The sequence below is a fragment of the Canis lupus genome, chromosome 32 (genome assembly GCF_011100685.1).
Source record: "Canis lupus familiaris isolate Mischka breed German Shepherd chromosome 32, alternate assembly UU_Cfam_GSD_1.0, whole genome shotgun sequence".
Classification (NCBI taxonomy): Eukaryota; Metazoa; Chordata; class Mammalia; order Carnivora; family Canidae; genus Canis; species Canis lupus.
The window spans coordinates 31,822,318-31,845,123 of NC_049253.1; the positions used below are offsets into that span (position 1 = coordinate 31,822,318).

General features: G+C 36.3%; 1 long non-coding RNA gene across 1 annotated transcript in view; it reads left to right on the forward strand.

The window, feature by feature from the left end:
• Nucleotides 1-22,498, forward strand: part of LOC119867148 — a 33,779-nt gene extending 11,281 nt beyond the window's left edge. The window contains exons 3-4 of the long non-coding RNA XR_005382551.1: nucleotides 19,145-19,275; nucleotides 21,720-22,498. This is a non-coding gene — a long non-coding RNA (uncharacterized LOC119867148). The remainder of the gene's footprint in view (nucleotides 1-19,144; nucleotides 19,276-21,719) is intronic.
• The last annotated feature ends 308 nt before the right edge of the window (nucleotides 22,499-22,806 follow it).

Genomic DNA, 22,806 nt, shown 5'->3' on the forward strand with positions numbered 1-22,806 from the left:
TCCCGTTCTACTTCATATTTGTCTTTCAATAGGCAGGGACAATTATTAAGTGACAACTTGAGGGAAATGCAACTATATCACAATTTATTTAAATACCAGTAGTTTGAAATGCTGACTCTAAGACAACATGTTAAAGATAAATGCAAAATAAAATGATATGTACTACCTTGTTTTTAGCCATCCCTTGGTTTCTTTGTAAGTTTATAGATAATTATAACAAAGAATGAAAAGTTCTTTGTGTCAAATAATATGAAGAGTTGAAAATGTTTGTTCCCTAAAGCTGTAGCTAGTTTTAATGTCCTTTTCTGAAAGCTCTTCTTTTTTTTTTTTCTTTTAAAGATTTTATTTATTTATTCATGAGAGACACAGGCAGAGGGAGAAGCAGGTTTCCATTGAGGAGCCTGATGTGGGACTCAATCCCAAGACCCTGGGATCATGACCTGAGCCAAAGGCAGATGCTCAACCACCTAGATGCCCCTGAAAGCTCTTTTGCAGTAACCTTTTTAACTAATACTTGTCCTGAGGGATTTGACCAAAAAAGTACTGGATTACTATCCATAAAGTAGGGAATACATTCCCTAACCTCTTTTCTCTCTTCTCACGCCAAAGGATAAGCCATTTATTATCCTGTGAACATTCATGTGGTGCGTCTGGCTGGCCAGGTCCCTTTTATCCTTTCAAGCAATGACGTTCTTCCTGGTTGTTGTACACATTTGCTAATTTAAGGACCATGTAGTAGGACTGTGACTGGAATTTTTCCTCATTAGTGGTATAAGGGACGACAGAGTTGGTGGGGAATATTTAGAATCAGAGGTAATAGAATATTTATTTATTAAAAAATTCGCTGAGTGCCTACATGTGTCAGGTACTGTGCTAGATACTGATTATCCAGAATAACCATAAATTTATAGTCATTAAATCTTCTTTCTTAAGCTCCTGGTTAAGTTCCATACGGTAGTTTTAAATAAATAGAGTTCTTTTTAGAATAGCACACTCTACAATTATAATTACTGAATATGCCTGCTAACTTTTGTGGTGTGCAGTGAGCCAGGTATGTTCCAAATAGTTCAACAAATGTATGAGACTAATGGAAACTCAGTGGAAAAAATATTTGAAAGGGATAATTGTGGAGTTTGACTTTTTCCCATTTACCTGCCTGTTCTCTAATGAAAAAGCCAAAGAGGGTCAAGAAGGAGAGAGTTAGGAGACCTACTAAAGAGACACAGCATTTATAGTAAGAATAAAATAATCCGCTACTGTCCATGGACCAGAATTATAATATGGTGTGGAAGTGTTTACTTCAAATAGGTAGATTCTGCTCCTGAATAAGAGTACTAATTTATAATTTTCCCAAGGATCAAGGGGAAAGTGGGTACATAACTTACATGAATTGTTTGAAATCTTGAGGTGTCATTTGTATTGTTTATTGAGAACAACAAATATTTTAGTAAAAAAAGAAAAACTTACAAAGTAAAATGCTTTCTTTATGTAAAAATAGGCAATATCTCTTTTATAGGGACATTATGAAGTTGAATGGCAACATATTTATGAAAATGCAATGCACTTGGCAATAGGCCTTACACATAGGAAGTTCTCACTTAACTGCCTTTGATGTTATTACAGAATGATCAAGTATAGAGTCCTAGGGTACTTGTAATTGAGGGATGGGTTAGTTCTTTTGAGGTAGCTTTGAGTAGACAAACCATTGCATGGTTCTGATTCACCAATAAAATGTTTTCATACATAATAATTCTATTGTTAGTGACTGGGTCTTTGATTTGCTACCAGACCCATTTGTTCAACACCTATGCATATTTTATGTGTTAAGGAAATTCATATTCTATTACTGGAGGCAAATGCAAAAACATATGAGTTTCATAAAACTATGATATGTAATGTAAATAATGTTTAATAATCATTGGTTCTTCAAGTGACTGGAATTTGCCATCTCTGTAGTGGTCCTGTGTAGTGCTTATATTGAGTATACTGTTAAACCAGATTTAATGTTAACATAGAGATAAATACAAGCCAAAATTTCCAAATTCCATGGCTGATATTTCCTCTACTTGGTCTGTGGTTCAGTGGTTTTCTCTAACACATTAACCATGGTGCCCCCTAGTTTGCTTGGTAGCAGTGACGTAGTATCTATGTATGAGCATCTTCTTAAGTGCAGAGACATTTGGGGAAATTATAATAAGCATTTCTTTTGGTGCCTGTAGCAAAGAATTTGTAGTACTTCATAACCTAGCACATCAAGGAGCTTATATAAAAATGGAGGAATTGTGCATTTTGGCTACCAGTTTGAAATATTTACAAAGGTAAATGAAACAGGAGTCTACCTTTCCATTAGAGCTCGTGTGTTATAGCCTGGTTAATATTGCATGATGAGTGAGCTATAAATAAACAATAAATAGAAATAAAATAGCGATTGTAAAAATAATTATTGATATAAATAATAAATGAATAAAGCATAAGTGTGGGGCTAAGATGGAATGGAACTAGATATGAAATTTAATTGAGCTTGATTTTGAGTTTAAGAAGTCTTTCAGAACCAGTATTTCAGGAAAGATTTCAGATTTTTTTCCTTTTAATTTTAAATGAATGTGCTCCCAGCTCTTAGCTCTTCGGGTCAGTCAACCAAAGATAACTCTTACTGTAATTCCAAATAGCTGCCTGGGGAAAAAGTATTTGGCCTTTGGATGGGTTTGGACTACAGGGACCAGAGATTTCCTTTTTCAAAAGGATCATCCCCTGCTCAAACATTTTTACCTGTCTTTTTAGAAGTCTTTTGGGATTTGCACATTATCTCCATTTCTCAAAGAGAAAGCAGCAGGAAATTCTTTTCTTCCGAGTTGAAATTAGCCTGGTTGGGAGAAAGACTTATAGATCATTAACCAGATGGGCTGTCAGAACTAAATTTTCTAAAAGAAGTTGTTCAGGGGGAAAAAGAAGATTTTTAGTGCTTTACCTTCATGGATTCGTTTATTTAATTCTCCCAACAGTTCAATTCATAGAGGCTGGCTGTAAGAGTTTACATCCCTGCTGTAGAGGTGAGACCCAGGTTTCTTAACAGATACTTGCAATAGGTTGTAAGTGATGGAATCAGCCTTTAGTTGGGCAATCTCCAGATGCTACGCTGAAAGAGACTGGGAACATGGCTGAAGCAGAATGCAAATATTTTAGGGAATTACAAGTTTGGGCACCAAGAAACCTGAGAGATAACCAAAGATAGAACTCTATTCTTTCATTTCCCTAATTAGCTCATACTTCCCAGCCACCTCTCTCTTCTGCTTCTTTCCTGTGCTTTTTGGGATACAGTCTGCCTCTTGTCTAATGCTCTTATGTCTAGAGCTTGGCGTGAATTCTGGTATATGGAAGACAATAAATATTTACTTCATGAATAAATGACTGATAAACATGGTGCTTCTGGGTGTAGACATAAGGGTCAGATTGCTTGGATCCTAGCTCCACCATAGTCTTACCTTGTGTCCTTGGGCAAAGTTTCTTCTTGTGCCCCATTTCCTTACCTATAAAAGGGAAATAGAAGAATCCTGAGATCATAGGATGGTTGTGAAGACAAATGGACATTACATAGCAATAATGATTCAAATGATGTTGGTGATGACCCCTAATAGTTAAAAGAGACCTCTGGGAGAGAGTTCAGTTTAACTCGAAAAGATTTGTTTTATGGTGGAATTTTAGGAGTTGTAAAATATTTTTGGGGTAGGAAAACCTACCCAAACTATATAGGATGTACTTACTATTAGGCTTCTAAAACTATAACTTATAGTATATTTTCTCTTGTTATGAGAACTGCCACTCATTAGTATGTGTTTACTGAGTGCTCATTAGAACAGCTAATATCCACTGGCTGCTTACGATGCCATTGAGATATAGAGAGGTTAAGTAACTTATACAAGGTCACACAGCCATTACAGGGTGGTCCTGGGATTTAAACCTAGGCAATCAAAAAAAAAAAAAAATAAACCTAGGCAATCCAGCTCTAAAGCCAGTGCTCTTAACCCGGGCACTACTGAGCAGTGTGGGTTTGAACAAAAACCTATTGTCTCCAGGGGCCCACTGTACTGCCAGAAGGAGAAATGAGACACTTCAGCTGGTGAGACACTTCAACAAGTCACCAGCAGAATGCTATCACTGATTTGTGTAAGGCTATTTTCTTTCTTTCCAAAAAACCAAAAAACAAAACACCGCATTGGGACAGAGTGGTATGAGATGAGGATGATAGGGGAAATTTTTATGTAATTAATGAATTTTTAGTTTTTTTCTTTTTAGAATTTTGTTAAGTAAATTTTTTGAAAGAAAGCAAATTTCTATACTTTATTTTTAAGTTGGGGTAAGAATTTCTCTCTGCTGGGCATACTGTCTTTACAAAGACTCCTAGCAATTATTTATTCAGATTTCAAAATGACACTTAACGTGCAGCCACACAAAGAGGTGGAGTCAATCTCATGAATATCTAGTGCCCCACTTTCTCGTACCTGTTTTCTCCAAAACTTGTTGGTGTGGCAGTGTCAAAAATAGTCAATTTAATTCAATTTAACAATCATTCATGGAGTACCTACTATGTGCCAAGTACTAGATTATAAGACCTTGTTCCAATTTTCAAGGAGGATAGGGAAGAAAACAAACAAAAAAATTTATACATACATATATTGTTGACCGTTGAAGAGCGTGGGGGCTAGGGGTGCCAGTGCTCAATGCTGTAAAAAATCTGCATAAAACTTTTGACTCCCACCAACTATTAATTGCCTACTATTGACCTGAAGGCTTATAACATTGACAGTTGGCTAACACATATTTTGTGTTATATGTATTATATACTGTATTTTACAATAAAGGAAGCTGGAGAAAAGAAATATTAAGAAAATCATAAGGAAGAGAAAACATATTTACATTGCTGAACTGCATTTATCAAAAAAATCTTTCTTTAAGTGGACCCATCCTGTTCAAACCTATGTTGTTCAAGGTTCAACTGTACATACATACATATGGATATATGAAATTATATGTAATTTTAAAATATATGATATAAAATTTTACACACACATACATAATTTTATATATAACAGAGTAAGACTGATAATAAGTATAGAAATAGTTTAGAGTCTGGATGGATTGACTCCTCTGACTTGGTAGGGCATCAGAGTAAGCTTCTTAAAAGTTTACCGGGTAAGCATTTCAGGTTAAAGAGTAATAAAATAGAAGTATAAGATTTTGCATTTTCCTGAAGATTTCAAATCAGCTGAAGATTGGAAACCAGAAATCTGACACCTATGCACACAGATGGGGATTCTCACCATATACTCTTGTTGCCTGAGTATAAAGCTAGACTGAAGATGAGAAATTATAGAACAAATCTATTGTTGGATATTTGTCAGAAAAATTCTATAGCAAAATTTCATGTGAGAAAATAATTCAAGTGATTGCTCATGGAGCCTAGGATAGGGAATTTCATTATTGGTCAATGTAGAGATCTAGAGATTAATCTTACTTGTTACCCCAGGATCAACCCAGAAGAGAACAACTCAGAAATACTCATACACACATACATATATATTTTTGAATGACCTCACTGAGATATGATGAACACTAAACTGTATACATATATATATAATTTATAATTTGACAAATATATGCACCCATGAAACCATCACCATAATCAAGATAGTGAACATAACCATCATGCCCAGAAGTTTCCTTGTGCTCTTTTAAATCCCTCCATTCTTCTCCTCACCTTGGTAAATGTTCTGTGAGCACTTGATAAGAATGAGTATTTGTTGTTTAGGGGATTGTTTTGTAATTGTCAATTAGGTCAAGTTGGTTAATAATATTATTCAGGTGTTCTAGATCCTCACTGATTTTTCTGTTAACTTCTTTCATCAGTTATTGAAGTAAGGGTATCTGACAGCTCCAACTATAATTGTGGATTTGGCTGTTTCTCCTTGTAGTTCCGTTTTTGTTTTATGTCTTCAGAGTCTATGATATCAGGTGCATAAGCATTTAGCATTGTATTGTCCTCTTCTGACTTGACCTTTATCATCATAAAATAACCTTGATATTGCTAATATATTTTGCTCTGAAATCTACTTTGTTTGATATTAATATAGTCACTCTACTTTTTTTTTTGGCTTAGTGTAAGCATGGAATATTTCTCCATTTCTTTTCTTTTGACCTGTATTTATTTATTTATTTATTTATTTATTTATTTATTTATTTATTTAATTTATTTATTCATAAGAGACACAGGGAGAGGCAGAGACTTAGGCAGAGGGAGAAGCAGGCTCCCTGCAGGAAGCCTGATGTGGGACTCGATCCTGGGACTCCATGATCACGCCCTGAGCCGAAGGCAGAGGCTCAACTGCCGAGCCGCCCAGGCGTCCCTATTTCTTTATATTTAAAATATGTTTTTTTGTAGCAGCAAGTCTTTAAGTCTCCTCTTTTTCAAAGCAGTTTGATAATCTTTACAGTGTTTAAACCATTTACATTTTATGAAATTAGTGATATTAGTTTAAGTCTGTCATTTCACCATTTGTTTTCTGTTTGTCCTGTGCTTTGCTTTTTTCCCCTCTTTTTCTGATTTATTTTGGCTTACACATTTTTAAAAGATTATATTTTATCTTCTCTTGATTTATTAGTTATAACTCTTTGCTATTTTAATAGTTGCTTAAACATTTACAACATATATATTTAATTTATCACAGTCCACCTTTGATATTATACCACTTCATGTATAGTGTAAGGACCTTAGTTCCGTTTCTCCCCTTCCTGCATTTATTCTATTGTTGTCAAAAGTTTTACTTTATCAACAAAACTAAAAGACAGCCTATGGAATGGGAGAAGATATTTCCAAGTGATATATCCAATAAAAGGTTAGTATCCAAAAGATATAAAGAACTTATGAATCTCAACAGCCCCCAAATAAATAATCCAGTTAAGAAATGGGCAGAAGACATGAATAGATAGTTTTCCAAAGAAGACATACAGAGGACTAACAGACACGTGAAAAAATGCTCAACAGCACTTATCATCAGGGAAATGCAAATCAAAACCACAATGAGATACCATCTCACACCTGCCAGAATGACCAAAATGAACAACACAAGAAACAGCAGATGTTGGTGAAGATGTGGAGAAAAGGGAACTCTCTTGCACTACTGGTGGGAGTGCAATCTGGTGTAGCCACTGTTGAGAACAGTTTGGAGGTTCTTCAAAAAGTCAAAAATAGACCTACCCTATACCCAGCAATTGCACTACTAGGGATTTACCCAAAAGATACAAAAATACAGATTTAAAGGGTTGTATGCACCCTGATGTTTATAGCAGCATTATGAGCAATAGCCAAACTGTAGAAAGAGCCCAGATATCCATTGACTGGTGAATGGACAAAGAAGATGTGGTATATAATATATATACATACATATATAATATATTCATACATATGTATACATATATATATGATGGAATATTACTTAGCCATCAAAAGAATGAAATCTTCCATTTGCCACAACATGGATAGAGCTAGAGTATATTATGCTAAGCATAATAAGTCAGTCAGAGAAAGACAAATACCATATGATTTCACTCATATGTGGAGTTTAAGAAACAGAACAGATGAACAGAGGGGAAAGGGAAAAAAAAGAGGAAGAGACGGAAGTAAACCATAAGAGAGTCTTAACTATAGAGAATGAACTGAGGGTTGATGGAGGGAAGGTGGATGGGGGGCATGGGCTAAATGGGTGATGGGTATTAAAGAGGGCACTTGTTATGAGGAGAACTGGATATTATGTGTAAGTGATGATTCACTGAATTCTACTCCTGAAACCAGTTTTACCCTATATATTAACTAACTTAAATTCAAATAAAAACTTGAAATGAAAAAAGAAATTCTGCTTTACAATAACCCCACAATACATTGTCTTTCTATTTTGTTTACACAGTTATCTTTTAGCGTAATACCTTCTAGTTCCATAGATGTCATTACAAATGGTAAGTATTCATTTTTTGGTGGCTGAGTAATATTCCATTATATGTATGTATGTATATGTGTGTGTGTGTATGTGTGTACACACACGTCTTCTTTATCCATTCATCTGTCAATGGACATCTGGGCTCTTTCCAGTTTGGCTATTGTGGACATTGCTGCTATAAACATTGGAATGCAGGTGCCCCTTTGAATCACTACATTTGTATCCCTTGGGTAAATACCTAGTAGTGTAATTGCTAGGTCATAGGCTAAGTGAAATAAATCAATCAGAGAAGGACAGTTGTCATATGATTTCACTCGTGGGATTTAAGAAACAAAACAGGATTATAGGGGAAGGGGGGGAAAATAAGATGATATCTAGAGAAAGAGAAACCATGAGACTCTTAACTATAGGAAACAAACTGAGGGTTGTTGAAGGGGAATGGGTGGGAGGGGTGGGGTAATTGGGTGATAGGCATTAAGGAAGGCACATGACATAATGAGCACTGGTGTTATATACAATGAGTAACTGAACTACACCTTTGAAACTAATGATACAGTATATGTTAATTAATTGAAATTAAATAAAATTTAAAAATAAACATTTACCTTTTAAGATTTATATCATAAGAAAAAAGCCATATATATATATATACATATATATATATACACATATAGTTATCATTTCTGATGCTTTTTATTCTTTTAGGTGGATCCATATGTTCAGTGGCTATCATTTTCTGTCTGAAAGACTTCCTTTAGCATCTTTTCTTTTAGTGTGAGTCTGTTAATGATGAATTCCTTCAGCTTTTGTTTGACCTTCACTTTTAAAACATATTTTTGCTGGTATAGAATTCCAGGTTATTGCTTATTTTTCTTCCAATACTGTAAAGATAGTGCTATCTTCCTCTTTGCATATTTCCTACAAGAAATCACCATCCTTCTTATTTCTTTTCCTCTGAATAGAAGGTGACTTTTTTTCCTCTGGGTGCCTTTAAAGTTTTTTCTTTATTACTGATTTTCAGCAATTTGGTTATGATGTGCCCTGGTATAGTTTTCTTCATGTTTCTTGGGCTTGTGTTTCTTTTAACTTCTTGGATCTGTGGATTTGTAATTTTTATCAAATTTGGAAAATTTTTGCCACTATTTCTTCAATTTTTTTTCTGTCCTCTTTCCTATCTTTTGGGCTTCCAAGTATACATATATTAGGCTGCTTGAAGTTATTAAAGTTCACTGATAGTCTTTCATTAAAAAAAAGTCTTTTTGTATTTTCTTTTGGGTAGTTAATATTCTTATGTCTTCAACTTCACTAATATGTACTTATGTGATAGCTAATCCATCATTAATCCCAAGTGTATTTTCAGTTTACACACTATGGCCTCTAGAGGCTGAATTTGGATCTTTAAAAGATATCTTCTATGTCTCTACTTAAATTTAAATTTTGGATAATTGTAAAAACTGTTTTAATGACCTTATCTGTTAATTTTAACATCTAGTTCAGTTTCAGTTAACTTATTTTTTCTCTTATTATGGAAAGAATACATCATACTTTATGACATATTTTTTTGTCATATCAGTATACAGCATATTTCCATGCTTTTTTTGCATGCCTGGTGCTCTTTGGTTTGCTAGATATAAAAATACCATTGAACTTTGTTCTGAGACACAGTTAAGATCAATTCGGGTCTTGTTTTCAAGATTTGGTAGTAATGTGACAAGAGTCATATCTAGTCTGGGGCTAATTATTCTTCCCTACTGAGGCAAGATCCTTCTGAAAACTCCACCTAATACCCTATGAATTATGAAGTCTTTTTCTAGTCTGGCTGATAGGAACAAGAGGTATTCTTGGCTCTGTGTGGGTACCAGGCGCTGTTCCATCTAACGGTGAGCAAGATAACAAGGGAAGACACGGTGATTTCCCTCATAGTCTATAAGGAGTTAAGGTTGATTGATAAGTGCTAAGTGTTGAGAGAGCTGTGGTGGTATATTGGAGGGAACCATAACCAAGCTAGAAGGATCAGGGGAGTTTTTTTCAGGGGAAGTGATGTCTAAATTAAGCTCTAAATGCTAAATATGTGTTATCCAGGCAAAGAACAGGGAGAAGAGCTTTCCAGTCAAAGAAAGTGATATATGCACGCATCTAAAGCAAAACAGATCAGGGTCAGTTTGGTCTGAAGGGTTGAAGCAAACCCTAGATAGCTCTAGTGAAGAGTGTGGGGAGTAAGATCAGGAGGCTTCCATTTCAATTACTCTTAATAAACAATGTTGTATTAAGAATAGAGGTTCCAGAGTCAGACAATTTGAATCAAATTTAAGCTCTGTCACTTACTAGCCTCAATTTCCCTATCTCTATAATGGGGCTGATGATAACGTTTACCTCTTATATTAGGATTAGTTTTCATTACATATAATAGAAAATCTAAAGATCAGTAGCTTAAAAGAAGATGGAACTTTATTTTTCTCCTTGTAAGAGATCTCATCAGACTACCTAGGCTCCTTCTGTCTTCCTCTTCTAATGTCCTAATGCATGGTCCAAGATGGCGGCTGGAGCTTAGCTATCATATTTGTTTTTCAGACAGAAGAAAGGAAAAAATAGGGAAAGGGCAAAAGCAGTAACTACCTTTAAGAAACTATCTCTGAATCCCGAACAGTTCTTCTGCGTAAATCTCATTGGTTAGAATTTATGTCCATGGCCATTCCTAGGATTCCACAAAGGAAGCTGAAAATATCTTCTTAGCTGGCAATATTGTCACCATACCATGGATAAGATTAGTGTTCTATTGCTGAAGACAAAAGGGAGGATGGATTTTTTTCCAAGCCTATGTTATAGATGTGTACTATAAGGATTAAATTTAAAAATGTACATAAAACATGTGACATAGTGTCTGTACTGTGCTGATTGCTCAGTAGATGTTATCTTTACAAAGCCAATTCAAAACAACCACTTTTCGGAAGCATTATATAAGAGTAATTAGCTGTAAACTAAAGGGTCTCTTACCTACACTTGAATGAACTGGTTTTTCTCCCTCATTGCTGTGGTGTAGATGGAGTCTATGACACCATGCATATGACTAACAGCACAGGATCAAATAATGAGTCTCCTTCACACCGTATTGGTATAATGTACCCCACATCTAATTGTCCTTTGTTGACCTGAAGAGTTATTAATCACTGTTAGAAAGACATACTAATTGTACCTGATCAACCTGACAAAATAAGCAAATCATAAAGCCAACCAAGTAGAAATCAAACAGAGAGAAAATGAATTTTTTTTGTTTGTTAAGCTACCATGTTTATTCACGATACGAAGTAAACAGTCATTTATTGACTCGAGTTCCTTCATTTACATCTTATCTCAGGCTATTGGCTTTAATAGTTTAGCACCCATCAGTAAGTAGAGAAAGCTGTCCACATCCATCTCATATGCTAGCATCAGCATCAGCATCATCGCCAACATCATTACCTTCCCTGTGGTCATGATTACCCTCATGCAGAAACGTTTTCACTAACCTACAATTAGCTTAGCCCAGGATGGTAAACAACGGGAGCACAGGCCGACTTCCCCTTGGTCTGTCTGACTGGGGGTAGATCTAGCTGGAGTGTTAACTAAGCCCTAGGAGATAAGGCTATCACCAGCTGGGGAAGTGAGGCTGGGAGACAAGTCCATTAAAAACACGGGAGGCTTGACTTATCACTACACGTGACTATGTGCTTTTAAATGTCGACAACTTCTATAAAAATTCCATCTTCCTCACATGTGGTCAACTTGACTTACTGCAGTGAAAACTGGCAAGGTTCTGACCCTTCACATTTATCTCAGTCAGAGCCAGATAACCTTGCCCTATACTCTAAAAATATCCTGCTCTCCCTGGTTTTCTTTTTATCTCTCTAGCAATCATGACAGAAATGAGCCTGGGCCTTGGAAACGACATGTAGAATTGGCAAACTGTGCATTCCCACCCCTGCAACCCAAACACAGTAGACCTTTGTTTTCAGGAATTGTGAGCACAGAACTTTGTGCGAAGGGGTGAGGTGAGGACACCTGCAGGTTTTCTCAGGCTCCTGTGCCGCGGATTGTAGCTGCTTCTTAGATCTGCTGATCACGCTGCAGCTTGGTGGCATGTTCAGTTGCTTGTTCTTCCTGCATATTCTTCACTGGGGTGTTAGAATTAGGGTCATAAGATCTTGTTCCAGTCCTATTCTGTCACCAAACCCTGTTGGCCTTGAGAAAGCTACTCAGATTTTGCGTTCTCTATTTGCTTATCTGTAAACGAAGACAATTAATAAATCATTTTTAAAAATTTCCCAACCTCTACATTAATGACTCTTTTCTCTTGCTATAAACTCCTCGGCTGGTGGCTTTCCTTTCCTTATTTAATATCTTCTTGTATTTTCTCCTCCATCTCCATCTGGGAAGCCAATTACATGTACTGTGGGATGGTCAGTAATTCAATGTGGTGAACACCCCGTATCCTCCATGCTGCATATAAGCCACCTGTAGTTTTTTGTTGATCTGAGATAAACAAAATGGTGTTTTTGGCATAAGGTGGTTGGGACTACTGGTATGTTCCTGGCAGTGTACAACATTATGGGAACAGAAAAGCTTTCCAAGGTTGTCTTAGTAAATATTCCAGGAAACACAAAACCATCAAGAAAGAAGCCTAGGTTCCTGATTTTAAATACAATAGTGAGGCTTGAGTCTAATCACCTGGGCAGTACTTTCAGTCATGTTAGGAAAAGGAGAAGCCACACTGTGCTTACTATATAGTGAGACTTATAGGCTTTTGGAGGCATTATGCTTGTTTGACCAACCAAGTTGAACACTGATTTGGTTCTGGGGAGTGCAGTATTGACCTGACTGATGTGGAGTGTGTCTCCTGAATTTTGTTCCTCTGGTCACAGCTGATGTACACTTGAAGTGAGTTGAATTTGGCCTCAAACTGATACTGTAGATGGAGCCCAAATGTTTTAAATGGTCCACAAGCAGATTGTTATTAATGAACTTTGTTAATTATCACCTTAAGCTGTATTTAAAAATGACCTTTTAAAGTGATGTTTCAGAAGCACGATCCATACCAATGTAAGCAAGCCTTTGACTTGATTAGATCCCAATACCTTTTTCTTGATGAAATTGCAACTTATTAACATTCTCAAATGAGATAGAGCTATAAATGTAAGTGGATTTTAATACAATCATTTTTGAGGAAATGTCAAACTTCATTGCACACCTCTCCCTCCTGCCTCTTCCTTTAATGGCAGAGTTCAGTGAAGGACCGAGCCAGATTAATGAGCGAGGGACGGAGGGGATTTTGGAGCCAAGGAAAAGACCACATGGCAAATCAGTCTTTAATTTAATCATCTCAGTAGCCTATTCAGTGAGTTAGCATTATTGAACTACACTGATCGTATTTATGTACCTGTGGAAGGAAAAATGAGGGAGAAAGTAGGGCTGTGTTTATGGACATAAGGGAGACAGGAAAAGAGCAAAATTGTCAGCCTGAGAAGTCTGTGACCTGGAACGAAAAAACATAATTGGCTAAGTAAATCCACGTAATTGAATTAAATATGAATAGCCACTGATTGAGAATTGCACCACGGACAGAATATGCTCCCTGTTAATGACCCACGATTTATTTACACCTTAAACACCGTGTTTCCTTACTGCTCTAAAGTAGTAAAATTGCCTTCTTCCTGGTGAAATTTATTGCCATTTAAACATGCCAAAAGGCCATTCTGGCAGTCATTACAATAATCTATCATTTCTGCAACTGCTGGTATCCTGTTCTGTGGTCAAATTCAATCTGAGAAGGGTCAACAGAATTTTTCCACCAAATGCTTCCCTCTTGACTATCATCAATTTACTTTTGTCAACAAAAAGGGCATTACTATGGAATGAAATAGAAGATCCCCTTAAGACCTCTGGCAAACACCATGAGCTTCTCTGCATCCAGTGTCTTTTCAGCCTGCAGATCTCTCTGCATGTGCCTGTGTGCAGAGTTGGACCATCATGTGCAGAAGCGTGACCAGGAAGCCTGCCACCTGTCTGTTTTTGTCTCCAATGACAAGATGAAACATACTTGACAGTAGCTGACATTCTTTATAGTTTCTGGTTTCCAGTGGGACTGGCATTTTCTCTGCAGGAGGAACTTTTTGGGCTTTAGAGACGAACTGTTGCCATACTTAGTTGCACCTCTCTTTCACTCTGCACCCCCCCCCCACTGCTTTTTATCTTGTATTATATGACATTTTTTGCTCAAGTTTCAGGTCACATAATTCCAAACACTACACAGCAGGGGATGCTGGAAAGGAAAAAAAAAAAAAAAAAACCAACCCACTGGTGTTGAGGTAAGCATTGAGATTTTCTCCTCTCAGAAAAAAACAAGATGGAAAATTAAAGGAAAAATGCAGTAAATTCTGGCTGGCCATCCCCTGACAAACTTTTTTTTTTCTATTTTTCTTTTTTTTTTTTTAAGATTTTATTTATTTATTCATGAAAGACATGAGAGAGAGAGAGAGAGAGGCAGAGACACAGGCAGAGGGAGAAGCAGCTCCATGCAGGGAGCCAGACATGGGACTCGATTCCAGGTCTCCAGGATCATGCCCTGGGCTGAAGGCGGTGCTAAACCGCTGAGCCACCTGGGCTGCCCTTTGACAAACTTATTGAGAAAGGGTGTTGTTCCTTTTTATGGAAGCAGGGAGAGTCCATTTCTGTATTGTCTCTCTTGGTTAATGTTTGAGGATATGGCCCCCATTCCAGCTTTCTTCCCATGAGGTCAGTTGTCGCCTTTTCTGTGGATGGGAGGAAGCAGTAAAGGCAGAACAAGTGACTCCCCTCTACATGATAACTATGTAGTGGTAACTGCATCACCCCTCAGCCATCACCTCTTCAAATAGGCTGGAAATAGGTTATGATTTATTATCACCAGACCTAATCCCGAATGGCCAGACTGCAATCTTGATGATGATAGAGTGTTTACATTTTTTGTGGGGGGAGGGTGAAGGGGAATAAAAACTAACTTTTTTGATGTTAGCAGCACTTTAAAAAAAAATTTCTTTGAGCATATAAAATGTGCTTTCACATTTTATCACTTAAGTATTTTTACAAGTCCAAGCAGCCTTTTTCTTTCTAGGAAAGCGGGATTTCCCCCTTAGTTTTATTGAGATATAGTTGACTTTTAATTATGTATAAGGACCTTGATAAGCAGAGGGTTGCTCTTCTTTGGCCTTTGATATCTTTTTTTTTTTTTGTCATTGCTTACTATTTATTAGGTTTTAGTTTATGTATCGTTTTGTCTACTTTTGACTCTGTTTGCCCAAATTCAGAAATTGGGTTAATAGATATGCCTGCTACTTTTGGTTAAAGTCTAGCTTGAAGTTAAACAAAACAACAAATTCATGAATGTTCTATAGATTGGATTAAACTAAAGGAAATAGCATTATGTCAATTTTACAGATATTGATGCATATTTGACTATTTTTCATTATTTAAAAACAATGCCAATCTCCTAGCATTTTAAACTTCTTTTTTATTTATTTATTTATTTATTTATTTATTTATTTATTTATTTATTTATTTATTTATTTATTTTTTATTTATGATAGTCACAGAGAGAGAGAGAGAGAGAGAGGCAGAGACACAGACAGAGGGAGAAGCAGGCTCCATGCACTGGGAGCCTGATGTGGGATTCGATCCCGGGTCTCCAGGATCGCGCCCTGGGCCAAAGGCAGGCGCCAAACCGCTGCGCCACCCAGGGATCCCTAAACTTCTTTTTTAAAAAAGTTTATTTTTTTTGGGTAATCTCTACACCTAATATGGGGCTCGAACTCACGACCACTGAGAGTTACATGCTGTACTGATTGAGCCAGCCAGGTGCCCGAACATCCTAGCTTCTTAGAAAATATTTTTGTAACACACAATGTTATAGCAGTTTCAGGTGTACCGTATAGTGATTCAGCAATTCCATACATCACCCAGTGCTTATCATGACAAGTGCACTTCTTAATCTCCATTACCTATTTCACCCCTCAACCCCTGTAACCATCACTTTGTTCTCTATAGTTAAGAGTTTGTTTTTTGGTTCATCTTTCTTTTTTTTCAAAACTATTTTTCCTATTACAAAAAACACATGTTTATTGAAAAAATGGAAAATATAAATAAGGAAAAGAAGACAATCATTATAATAATATCACTAAAATCATTAATAATCAACAATGTAGAGATAATCACTGTTAATATCTGAGTGTACATAATTCTATTTCTTTCACTTGCAAAAAAGAAAGATACTATGAGTTTTATATAAGATGTTTTTGGGAGTGCTGTTCATAATAGCAAACACCTGCAGACAACCTGAATATTGATCAAAATAAATTGTAGTTCATTTATATCATGTAATAGTATATAGCAGTCAAAATGAATACACTGAGGCCAGCAGCAAAAATAGGTAAATCTTAGCAATAGAATTTGGAGTAGAAAGTATCAGTCCCCAAAGATTATATCATTATAGATTATGTCATTAAGTCACAAACAACAAAATCAAAAATATTCTTACCTCTGCTTTAGGAATACAGAGAGATGTAATAGAAGTTGGAGGGTTTACTGCAAAAGTGGGACTAGCAATGGCATAGTTGCCTGCTGTCCAGATCTAAGGAAGACACCTGGAGACTTTGAAACCAGTTTCTTTCTTTTTACTTCGAATTCTTATTTCTGCTTGCAGGCTATTTGTATTTCAATCTTGACACCGTCGACATTCTTGACAAGATAACTTTTTTTGTAGGGGGGGGCTATCCCGTGCCTTGTAGAATGTTTAGCAGCAACCCTGGCCCCCACCCAGAAGATTTGGTAGTTCCTTTTCTCCAGTAATGATAACAAAAAAATATCTCTAGACATTTCCATAGATCTCCTGCTGGGCAGGATTGCCCCTGGTTGATAACCACTGTTAGGAGAGTATGTATCAATTGTTATTGGCTCAAGAAGAATATAAATGGTAGAGTGGATTTTATTTTTAAAATTCTATGCTTTTAAAAAGTAGTTAATCACCACTTAGGATTAATCATATTATAAACACTACAAAATTTAGTTCCTATTTGGTTTATTTTGGTGTTGGTAGAGCCCACTGAAATAATATAACACAGACAACTAAAATGACTTGGTACAGAAATGGATTTTATTGTTTTATTAAAAAGTCCTTTGTAAAACCCACTGACATATTTTTGTTGGCTCCCATGGAGCTATGTTCTGCAACATCATTGATTCTCTAGGCAGCACGGAAACTTCTGGTAGGAACCCCATCCTGCTGGGTGACCTCAGGAAAGCCACTGTGCTTCATCAATCCCATATGAGAGAGGAAAAAAAGAGCAGTCATAACAATTAAACTGGCTAGCCTAGAAGGTCTTCTGAATAAAGGTCTATGTGAGGACAAACTTGTAATATTTATTGTGATTATCGGCCCCTCAGGGGCCTTTTGACGAATCCTGTCTGATTTATCAGGCAGCTGCCCCATGGATATACATAAAGTGAGAGGAGAAGGAGTGGGTGAGGGGAGAGAAGTGGCGAGCATGGCCAGGTTTATGGCAGTGCTCCAAGGGTCACCTCATATTTACCCTCAGGTGTTCAGAGCATTTCTAAATATCATCACAGTCTTGGTGTGGCACCATTTTCTGTTCTTGCTAAACTTTGGGAAGCAAGGAAGACTTCAGAATTTTAATGCTCACTTTAGCCTGTGAAAGACATGGTAATGCTCAAAAGTAGCCTGACCTTTTCATTGTTCATTGCTGATTGGTTGACTGACCATTCCTATTCCCTATTCCAACTGCTTCAGCAACTTCCTTGTCTCCTTCCCTTCTTAGCACCAGGTACATAATTCTATTGAGACCCTGGCCTTTTTCACTATATTTCTTTGCCAAGATCTCGTTCATCTTACTCTAGCCCATGAATTTTCTTCCAAGGTGAGAACTAAATGGTGAAATTAAAGCTTAGCAGAAAAAGCAAAATCAGTGAATGCCAGTATCTGAAATCACCCATTCATCAACAAAAAAGGAACTATGTGATAGGCTAGCTTGTATTAGAAGCTGAGCATTATTCTTACCATCAGAGAGGGTAAGTAATTAAAATGGCTTTGAGGAAGAATACTCCTGATTCTAAGCAATTCCAAACAAGAAAGGGATATGTATAAAAAATACCTTTAAGTGTTTTAACCATCTCTTTTGCCATTATTATGCTTATTTGTTATTTAAGGAATTCTTAAAGTTCCATTTATCAATATTATTTCCACTGTGACTTGATTTCCTATCTATCCTGGCTAAAAATTGCCACCACTAAAGTCATTCCTGCCCATTAAGGTAGGAATATTTACCCTAGAGGCCATTACTTGAATTCACATCAATTATCTGGAAGGGATAGAGGAATTGGGGGAAGAAGTGGAACCATCTTCTACAAACATACTTAAAAAAATAGCATTAAATAGTTGATTAAATTATCCACTTTGACATCAAAAGCAGAGAACTAATTCTGGGCTCTGGAATAGAGGAAAGACAAACTTTAAATAAACCTTCCTTATCTGATATTGACTCTAAGAATGTGATATTGAATCCATTGTCTACTGCTGGCTAAATCCATTCTCAAACTATTCCTATTTCTCAGATACAGAATAAGACGTATTAGTGAAAAGAAGCTGTGGTGTTGAATCCATCACCAAAGTAGTGACAACCCTGTCAGCTTTAACTAGACAGAGGAAGCAATCGTTTAGTATGATCTTCACCACTTACAGATTAAGTAATCACTAAACACATGTTAGATGACACAAAGATGTCTCTTCGATGACACTTCCCTGAAAATGAAGAGCAGAGGCTCACCAGGCAATATGAAACACATGAGCCAATACAAATCGAGGCTTTTCCTTCCCTACGTTACACACTCTTTCCTGACACTTAACAAGTAGACTTATCTCTAAAGGGATTAACTAAGAAATAATTGCGTGCAGCTTGTGCCCTGCTGAGCTATCTTAGATAGCCTTATCAAAGACCACTTTGAAATGGGCAGAGATCTACTGGGTGCTTTATAAGCAATTAGTACATTCAACTAAAGGAATTATAGTCAAGAAGTCTGTTTGGAGTGACACCAAAAAAATAAACGGAGTTAATAATTTTTCCCATTCATTTTAGATGGAATAAAGACTGCTCTAGATTGTGAACTACCAGAAGGCAGGGACTGGATCTGTCTTCCTCATGCTGTGTCCCCAGCCCAGGATGTGCATGTTACAATTTGTAGGATGGATAAATTAATGAACAAAAAGGTTTGCATTATATCAGTTTTCATGTGTAATTTCAGTGATAAAGGGAATAATGGTCAAAAAGTGCTCTACAAATATAAACACATATAATCCTTCAACAATCCTATACTGTGGGCACTGTTTTAATCACAATTTATATGTGAGGAAATTAAAACTTAGAGGTAAAGTAATTTGCTCAAAATCATGTAGTTGGAATCAGAATTTAAACTCAGGTCAGCAAATTCTGATAATCCACTATACTCTTTGAGTGCGATTTAATTTACTAAAATTAATCAAAACTGAAATTAAAGAAAATTTTTAAAAAATAAAATAAAACTAAATTTTAGTTTGCTAAAATTAGTTCTAGACTTTGGGATTCTGTTACTCCCATAAGGTGCAAATCATTCTCTATCCCATCATTTCTCCTTTCTTCTTTCCTCCTCCTTGCTTTAATTCTTTCTTTCCTTTCTTTCTCACCTTCTTGCTTTTCTCTGGATAACTTTGAGGAGTAGAGTCCAGATTGTCAAAGAGAGTGAGGGAAGAAATCATTTAATTCCCTACATACTATCCCTTTTCTCCTTTTTATGTTGCTGCTGTGGTAATAGAGGATGTGCTATAAGTAAATAAACCCCAAGAAAATAACTTAATTTTTAATGTCTAGGTTTTTATTTTTATTTTGGGTTTGGAACCCTAGCTCCATCACTCACTGTCTTTCCACACTTCTCTTAGCCTCTCTGTCTTCATCTGTATCTAAGGGTTGTGGTGATGAAACAACAGAATATATACAGTACTGCCATATGTTTTGCTCAAATTGTGAGAATTCAGTCAATGTTTAGTTCTTTATCCCACTGTGTCCCTTCTTGGAAAATAACGATCAAGCCATGCTGTCAGAGAATAGGGCAATAGAAGGAACTCAAGAACGAGACAAGAAGTTAGGTATAGATCCACCTGAACAAGCCTCGTGTATTTAATGCCACTATGCTGTGTTCTCTTGAAGAGTCTAATAACACCACTTTTTACTCAGGAAGAAGTGTCTTTCTTAGCCAGGTTCCACATGATGGCCCATTTCAGTTCCTCAGTAGAGTCACTATGTTAACCAATGGCCTGTCTTCAAAGTCTTTGGGTGGACTCTGAAATTTGACTTCTTTGGTTCATAGTTTGAGTCACCTGATCCAGAACTCCCTGGAGCAGTGCCCAGTCTGGGTTTTAACATTCCTGGAAGGAGCCATCTAGTTTCTGGTACTGCAAAACAGTAACCTGACCCTTTCTCCTTGATCAAGCGCTGGTGTCAAGGCACTTGAAAAGCAGAAAGCCAAATGAAGGAGACATCTGCCCACAATTATATCAGCATTGACTTTGTTTAGTTTTTAAGGAGTTACAAACAGGGCACCATTGCAGGAACAAATTCAAGTTTTTGGGGGCCTGAAGCTTAAATAGTTCAGGGGAACTCTTTAAGAGAAAGTATCAAAGTACTCCTTGAAGGTATTGGTAGGGCCTCTGGCAAGGCTTTGAAAAGAGCCTATGCAATTGAGAGACTCTGCAAATAGATTTCATTCGCTTTGTGTTAAATCCACCCATGGTCATATGACTCATTAAATCAAGTAAAGCCTTTTTGGATCCTCAGCCAGGACCTCAGCTAGGCCCATTTTATTGGAGTTTATGCTAACTTACTGTATGAAAAATTTTTTTCTCTTTCCTTTTCCATTTTACCTGTTTGAAGGCAGTTCGTTCTTCCTGTCTTGGAATTATCAGAAGCTTCCAAATAATCACTATAAAGTTACCCTTGTCAGGTAGATTATAGTTACTGATGTGTAGCAAAAGCTAATAATTTTAGGCATTTACCATGTGCCAGACTCTCAGATAAATAATAAGTATTTAATTTTTATTTATTATATCTATTTAATTCTCACACAATCCCTAAGGTATTTGTTCTATTATTTTTCTCACTCTATAAAAAACTTGCTCATTCTCATGACCAGTGGATAGATGAAACAAGGTTGAAACTTAGGCCTGTGTGATTAGGTTAGAATCCAAGTTGTCAACTATTTTGCTGTAATTTTAGAATTGAATGTGTATGTGGCAAAAAAAAAGATGTGTATGTGGTAGGTAAATGATACCAGCTGTTCTATATGCAGTGGAAGCAGTACACTTTTTAAAAAGCAGGCAGTTTGGGATCCAATTCTCCTCTACCTCATTCTTCTTTCTCCCTATCTTCATTAACCAAATTATTGCTCATCCATTAACAAATGAACTTACGTTTTCTATACCTCAAGAGTCCCGGCTGTAAAGTGGGATGATAATACTTTATCTGTTTGAAAGCTGCTGACCAGATCATATGTCTCTTGAGATTCCTTCTTGATTTAAGCTCTATAATTACCCAACCACTGCTCCAGTTCCTAAACACCTGTCTCACTATTTGCCTAAATTCAGATCTTAAATAAATAACTGACATCCAAATGTTGTCCCAGAGTTTAGGATGGAGCCAGCCATCAAACAGAAGTCTCCAGTGGAATGAGCCAGTGTTGAGACTTTGAAAAACAAAGATCAATCTGAAGTTCAAAGAGGGGAAGAAAAAGGTATGTTCCTAGTTAAATGCACCATGTTGAACTGAAGACTCAGAAAAGTTCTTTTCATTTTATTTTATGTTGGACTGACTTTTAAGAAAATAATCTTGGAAGTGTTTATTTTATAACTCTAACAGCGTCCAAGAAATTGTGGACAGCCAAACTCTGAAAGAGCACAGTTGTGAATAGAACTTATTTTCAGTAAGTAGAAAGCCCTTTCCTGTCCTGGACTTACATGACTATAGTGAAACTGTCCCCCTAAAAGAGGACAAAAGATACTGTCAACTGGGTAAGGTCTCCTGAGCTAAGAAGTCCTTCCTCTGATGCCTCTTCTTGAATTTGACTATTTGAAAGCTCATTTCTTTTATTGAAATATGGGAGAGAAAGCATATTTCTTGGCTAGTATTACAGCCTAGATTATGATTTGGTGATTTGGGGAAAAGGATGTTACCTTAGACCAGAATAGACAATTTGTGTTTTGTGGCATTGATGACATGTATTAGCATGGTATTTGTACTCTCTCTGTGACTTGTTTGATATTTAAGAAGTTTTAACCCAACAAACATTCTGTAGATCTTTGCTTCTACTATCTAGATTTGTCCAAGATATAACTTTAGATAGTATAACAGTCAATGTATGTGTGTGTGTATGTTGTTGACATCTAAAAGGCACAGAAAATATCTGGAAATGAATGAAGTGATAACACCATTAGTTATTAATAAATATATGCACCCTAAAATGTTTGTTGATTCTTTTCAATACTTCAATATGATATTGAAGGGAAAATCCTATTGCTGATAATCTGTATTTAAGTTTTTGATGAAATCTAGATACGGATACCTAAAAGTATTTATCAGAGTTTAGATTGGAATTCTTTTAGACTTGTTTCCAGCTTGTTAAAAAGTGACAATGCTTTTGATATTGTTTGATAAGAATATAAGCTTTACATCATTTCAAAAAATACTGCCATGACTGTCTTACACATATTTAA